General features: G+C 41.9%; 1 long non-coding RNA gene across 1 annotated transcript in view; it reads left to right on the top strand.

The window, feature by feature from the left end:
• The first annotated feature begins 5,901 nt into the window (after positions 1-5,901).
• LOC130273084 (uncharacterized) overlaps positions 5,902-7,165 on the top strand; it is a 48,881-nt gene continuing 47,617 nt past the window's right edge. The window contains exon 1 of the long non-coding RNA XR_008843867.1: positions 5,902-6,049. This is a non-coding gene — a long non-coding RNA (uncharacterized LOC130273084). The remainder of the gene's footprint in view (positions 6,050-7,165) is intronic.

The raw sequence follows: 7,165 nt of genomic DNA, 5'->3' as shown, positions 1-7,165 counted from the left end.
GGGGTTTATAGGGTTTTAGTGCCCTTTGGGCACTTAGTTGTCTGTGTCATTTGGCACCTTCCCCTTTTGTCCAGGGGCTATTTCGATTTGTTGTGTAGTTTACATTGTGGCGCACCACCCAACAAAATAGGTCGGGTTTACAATAGTAAATCATTGTGTAGAATGTCTTACCGGAAGAGTGGGAGCTCTAATAGACATAAACATGGTTTTATGGTTATAAAATGGAAATGGCTTTGGAATTGGGTATCCAACAAGCTCATATATGTGTGATGGTAAAGTGTCCACATACTTTGTCCATACAGAATACTGTAGTTATGTAATGGTTAAAATTGATAGAGAAATTGTATTTTAAACCTTGTAAAGATTGAAGTCTACCAAAGGTTGCACATAACACAAATAGCAAAGGAACTAGAACCTTTGAGCTTAAAAGAGGAAAAAATTCAATTTTCACAGGGCGACCCGTAGTAAATATTTAATCATTTTTCTCTCACTCTGATTTTTGAGAGGCCCCCATAATAAGCCAAGACATAGGGTCAGTGACCTCCTCAGAGCTCAGGAGAAAGCCGGGGTGGGAAATAAACTAGTTTTAAATTCTTAAGTGTTGGCTTTAAAGGGGTATTCCAGGCCAAAACTTTTTTTTATATATCAACTGGCTCCGGAAAGTTAAACAGATTTGTCAATTACTTCTATTAAAAAATCTTAATCCTTCCAATAGTTATTAGCTTCTGAAGTTGAGTTGTTGTTTTCTGCCTAACTGCTTTCTGATGACTCACGTCCTGGGAGCTGTGCAGTTCCTATGGGGATATTTTCCCATCATGCACAGCTCCCAGGACGTGACATCATCACTGAGCAGTTAGACAGAAAACTTCAGAAGCTAATAACTATTGGAAGGATTAAGATTTTTTAATAGAAGTAATTTACAAATCTGTTTAACTTTCTGGAGCCAGTTGATATATATATAAAAAAAAGGTTTTGCCTGGAATACCCCTTTAACATGTGAACTGGGAGTTCATTTTAGGGCAGCTTTGGGGTAAGGTTAGGTAAGAGATAGGTAGATAGGTAGATAGATAGATAGATAGATAGATACAACTCCAAACCAGAGAACTCAAATGGATTTATCTACTCAATAGTTTAAAGCCGAATGGGCTAAATGTTGAATTTACGGTTTTACCTAAAATGATAAAGCGTTGAAAGTTTGAGCCCCACTTGTGATTAGTTCAGTCTTTGTGTATGTATATATAACAAGTGACATGAAACTAAAGTATATTTTCTCTTTTTCTTTTAGTATCTGATGTTACCTGAGACCGCCCATGCTACTGCTCCTACCATGACGATATATATTACTACAATCAATAAAATACCTAAGATCACTATAGTACTAGAAACATTTTTCACAAAAATCCAGCTTCCGTCACCCATGGCAACCTGTAACCAAATTCGCTGCAAAGGGAATTATTTCACATCAGGATTTTGCATGCCTATTTTTTTCCTTTTTATATAAAATTTTTTTTTTCCGTTACCCATAGCAACCTTGCAACCAAGCTTGCTGAGAAATGAATCAATTTACATCGGACCTGCCTCTTTCTGATGTGTCGAGATAACATCTTATTCAAGGAGAACATTGTCATTGCAACAGGTATGCATGAAATCTATGTATGTATGTTGGGGGTAACTTGGTGTAAATTCCCTACAAACTGTGTGGGCAAGGGATCATGGATGACAAGAGAGGACATCTAGTCTAGGTTACTGGAATGTCCCTGATCCGGTGCTGGTGTAAGTGATACATATAATACACTGTGAAGGCACCTCCCGATGCGCCCTATACACAGGGGACTACAATGACACCACCCCGAAGCATCTGATCTGAATGTGTCCGTTGCGACATTGTTACCCTTGATATAAGTATTCAACTATAAGGAAAATTATTTTTCCGCTCACCTGAATAATGTGACAAGATTCAGTTGCCAAGGACAACAGCCATATAGATGAGCGAAGCCATCTCTGCAAGTATGCCGATTTTGGAAGTGAGCATGCGCAAAACAACGGACAAGCATTGGATGATACATTGGTTGCTATGGATGCCGGGCTTTGCAATTAAACACAGAAGAGTTGCCAGGTGCAGCAATACAGGTTGCCATGGACGCTATGTGACGTGTCTAACAGACCGGAAGTCGTAAGCTTATACAGCAGGAGGCTGCGATAGGATGAAATAAGCGTCCCGGAAGGAGAGTACCGTGGTAGCGGCTCAGGAGGTAATTTATATATGGATTTTGGACATTTTTTTATGGACACTGTTTGCACTTCACGATCAGGTGATGCACAATGAACCATATACACTTTGTGCACAAAGTATGGACACTGGTTTGCATTCAGGTGTTCTGGATGCCTTAATTTTAAGCTTTCTTGTATTCTGTTTACATATGTAAATCACTATGTGATGTCATAAATTTGTGATTGGTTGGCTTATTTAAGCCTCATACATGTCAACTGTTAAGCACTTGAGAAAGCCAGCGTGAGGCTGGAGAAACGTAGTCTCTATCACATCATGGAATAAACTCACCTTCTTTTTTGATACAAGCTGTGGTGTGCTGCCTGCATTTTTTCTGTAGAGAGATCGATAGATACAGTGGGGCAAATAAGTATTTAGTCAGCCACCAATTGTGAAAGTTCTTCCACTTAAAAAGATGAGAGGCCTGTAATGTTCATCATAGGTATACCTCAACTATGAGAGACATAATGAGAAAAAAACATCCATAAAATCACATTGTCTGATTTTTTTAAAGAATTTATTTGCAAATTATGATGGAAAATAAGTATTTGGTCAATAACAAAAGCTCATCTCAATACTTTGTTATATACCCTTTGTTTGCAATGACAGAGGTCAAACATTTTCTGTAAGTTTTTACAAGGTTTTCACACACTGTGGCTGGTATTTTGGCCCATTCCTCCATGCAGATCTCCTCTAGAGCAGTGATGTTTTGGGGCTGTCGCTGGGCAACATGGACTTTCAACTCCCTCCAAAGGTTTTCTATGGGGTTGAGATCTGGAGACTGGCTAGGCCACTCCAGGACCTTGAAATGTTTCTTACGAAGCCACTCCTTTGTTGCCCGGGAGGTGTGTTTCGGATTAGAGATGAGCGAATTTCTGAAAAAATTCCTGTATGTGCCATCTTTTTCTCCTGCTTAAAAACAACGGCGCCTGATGGACCCCATTATAATTAATTTTAGGACATCCTCAGACATCATCCTAAACTCTGTCCTCCCTTAGGCAAAACCCAGTCTTTCCTCCTCCCTCAGACCAAACTCCCTCCTCCCTCAGACCAAACACCTTCCTCACTCAGACCAAACACCTTCCTCCCTCAGACCAAAATCCCTCCTTCCTCAGACAAAACTCCGTCCTGCCTCACACCTGGGAGTTGTAGTTTTGCAACAGCTGGAGACACCCTGGTTGGGAAACACTGCACTATGCATTCATGCTTCCGTGTGTGGCCTCTCTCACACTTTGCAGACCTCTCAGTCTAAGGCAGGACAGAGTTTTGCCTGAGGGAGAAAGGAGTTTTACCTGAGGGAGGACGGAGTTTTGAATGATGGAGGAGGAAGTTTTGCCTAAGAAAGGGCGTAGTTATGCCTGAGGGAGGAGGGTGTTTTGCCTGAAGGAGGAGGGAGGACAGAGTTTTACCTGAGGGAGGACAGAGTTTTGCCTGAGGGAGGACAGAGTTTTGCCTGAGGGAGGACGAGTTTTGCCTGAGAGAGGAAGAAGTTTTACCTGAGGGAGGAAGAAGGACGAGGTCTTGCCTGAGGGAGGACAGAGTTGTGCCTGAGGGAGGACAGAGTTTTGCCTGAGGGAGGGTGGAGTTTTGCCTGAGGGAGGAGGAGGGAGTTTTGCCTGAGGGAGGATGGAGTTATGCCTGATGGAGGAGGGAGTTTGCCTGAGGGAGGAGAGAGGATGAAGTTTTACCTGAGGGAGGAAGAAGGACGAGGTCTTGCCTGAGGGAGGACAGAGTTGTGCCTGAGGGAGGACAGAGTTTTGCCTGAGGGAGGAGGAGGGAGTTTTGCCTGAGGGAGGATGGAGTTATGCCTGATGGAGGAGGGAGTTTGCCTGAGGGAGGAGAGAGGAGGGCGTTTGCCTGAGGGAGGAGAGAGGATGAAGTTTTGCATGATGGAGGAGGAAGTTTTGCCTGAGGAAAGAAGGAGGATGAGGTTTTGCCTGAGGGAGGACAGAGTTTTGCCTGAGGAAAGAAGGAGGATGGAGTTTTGCCTGAGGGAGAACAGAGATTTGCCTGAAGAGGAACGGAGCTCATGAGGATGCCCTAATATGGACACCGTATCAATGGGATCCATCAGGACCCATTGATGCCTGTTGTGCTCTTCTGGATGAATGGGAAAAACAATCCAACTATGGATTTAGAATGGGTTGTCCTAGAAGCCCCTGTAGGTGCAATGACAATACTTTTGTCCATGTAGTGCACATTTGTTCTAAAGTCAATATAGTATTATATGGTATGCATTTAATGAACAGGAAACAATGTAATAGATGATCACTTGGAGATGGCCATCACTGAAGCTTGCTCCCTGCAAAGCTCTCTCATCCGGCCCATAGACGACAGGTCCTATGTTTATCGGGAATCCCACTTTTTACATTCTAACCACCATCTCAATATTCGTTTGGATGGAATTTTCCTTTAATAACATGCATGAGTTCACACGCCTCAGCGCCAAACTTTCATTAGATGTTTGAAGTTGCTTATACACTATAACCCATAAAACCTGGTTGTCGAAGCATACAGCAACCAAGATCCCAAGGAAGAAAATATAGTCAGGAAAGACGAGGAAAAAAAATTGACCAGGGAATGACAAATGGCATTTCAGATAAAGCACAGCAAGTACAGAGCATCTTGTCACTGGAGAGAGACAGATTGGAGCAGAACAATTTCCACCTGATTATCTACCCAGTGATGTGGCGAGGGCGCACGGGCGCTGATGACACGCGGCAAAGGAGAAAGAGCAGCAAATTGCACTCAGCTTACTCCATTGTATTCAGTGCTAAAGTCAGAACTATGTATATCATATCACATTAAAGGGGAAGTGTCATCAGACTCGGGATTTAAAGGGGTACTCCGGTGGGAGAAAAAAAATGTTTTCAAATCATCTGGTGCCAGAAAGTTATACAGATTTGTCAATTACTTCTATTTAAAAATCCTAATTCTTCCAGTACTTATCAGCTGCTGTATGCTCCAGAGTTAGTTGTGTAGTTCTTTCCAGTCTGACCAAAGTGCTCTCTGCTGGCACCTCAGTCTGTGTCAGGAACTGTCCAGAGTAGGAGCAAATCCCCACAGCAAACCTCTCCTGCCGTGGACAGTTCCTGACATGGACAGAGGTGTCAGCAGAGACCACTGTGGTCGGACCAGAAAGAACTACACAACTTCTTCTGGAGCATACAGCAGCTGATAAGTACTGAAGATTTTTAAATAGAAGTAATAAATAGAAGGCTTAAGATTTTTTTATAAAAGTAATTTACAAATTAGTATAACTTTCTGGCACCAGTTGATTTAAAAACATTTGTTTTCTACCGGAGTACCCCTTTAATTGCTAAACAGGTTCTTAATAATTTACTGTAGTGTTCTCCAACCTGTGGCCTCCAGTGGTTGGAAAACTACAAGGAAAACAAGAATAAAACACTTTAATAGTAACGAACGAATGGAGCACTCACTGCGTCAGTGTCTTCAGATTACTTGATCTGTATTTCAAGGTAAAGGTGCAATGGGGGAGATTTATCAAAACCTGCCCAAAGGAAATGTTGCTGAGTTGCCCATAGCAACCAATCAGATTGCTGCTTTCTTTTTTAAAAAGGCCTCTGAACATTGAAAATAGTGATCTGATTGGTTGCTATAGGCAACTCAGCAACGTTTCCTCCGGACAGGTTTTGATAAATCTGCCCCATAGTGCAGAGGTTCGGGCAGGGAGCGGTGGAACAAATGTGGCAGGGGCGCTAACTAAGGCACACCTCGGAATTCTGCACGGAAATTCTGACGTTTGAACATAGCCTAAAGGTAGTGTAAAATTTGCACCAGAATTTTGATGCAAACATGTATGAGGCTTTGAAAATGTCCGGTAATCCAGACTAAATCCGACATGATGCCCACTTTTTAAAAACTGGAGTGCACTGTGTAAACTTTTGTTCTTTTTGGGGTAAACTCCTTTGAAAATGTAGTGTGATTGTTTTGCACCAGAATTTTAGTGGGAAACTCAGTAAGAAGTGGCGTGAAAGGTTTTGACTATGGGGAAGATTCATCAAAACTTGTCCAGAGGAAAAGTTGACCAGTTGCCCATAGCAACCAATCAGATGGCTTTTTCATTTAAAAAAAAAAAGGCCTCTGAGAGAGAGAAAAGAAGCGATCTGATTGGTTGATATGGGCAACTGGTCAACTTTTCCTCCGCACAGGTCTATGTCCCCCAATGTATTAGGGTGCATTCACACAGCTCTCTTTCCCCGTTTCCCCCCCCCCCCCCCCCCCCCCGTTTTGTTTCCTTTTTTGCAGGCTTTAAACGGATTCAAAACGGTTAAAAAAAAATCCCATTCATGTCAATGGGATTTTTTTTACAATCTGTTTGCACCCATTTGCACCCATCTGCACTCATTTCCGTTTTTTTTTGGGACGGCAGAAAAAACGGCAAATGCAGTATTTTTTCTTCCGTCCAAAAAATGGAAGAAAAAACGGATACAGTAAATATAACATTGAAGTCTATGGTAAACGGATGAGCCTTTAATGTCATCCGTTTGCATCCATTTTTCAATCCATTTTTGATCCGTTTTTTTTGTGGTTTATTAACTGAACAAAAATGGATCCAAATGGATAACATCCATTTGCATCCGTTATTGTCAGTTTTTTTTAAAGTCCGTTTTTAATTTTGACGGAAGAAGAACGGAACAGGTCTAGACGGCCATGTGAACGCAGCTTAGTATGACCCTGAGTGTTTTTAGGCGTTTCTAAAGATCATCTACGTTATGGTTAGGGCTTACTATAGTTAGGTTCAGGACTGTGTAGATACAAGCAGAAACCTATATTCCTATATATGTCTTCTTAGGCCGAGTTCACATGGCAGAATTAATAAGCCTATTAACTTTAATGAGATTCCGCTGTCCCATTAACACAGCAGAATTTCTG

This window comes from Hyla sarda, chromosome 5 (assembly GCF_029499605.1).
Source record: "Hyla sarda isolate aHylSar1 chromosome 5, aHylSar1.hap1, whole genome shotgun sequence".
In the NCBI taxonomy this organism is placed as follows: Eukaryota; Metazoa; Chordata; class Amphibia; order Anura; family Hylidae; genus Hyla; species Hyla sarda.
Note: the sequence above shows the minus strand (reverse complement) of the source record. Positions and strands in the feature narration are given on the sequence as shown.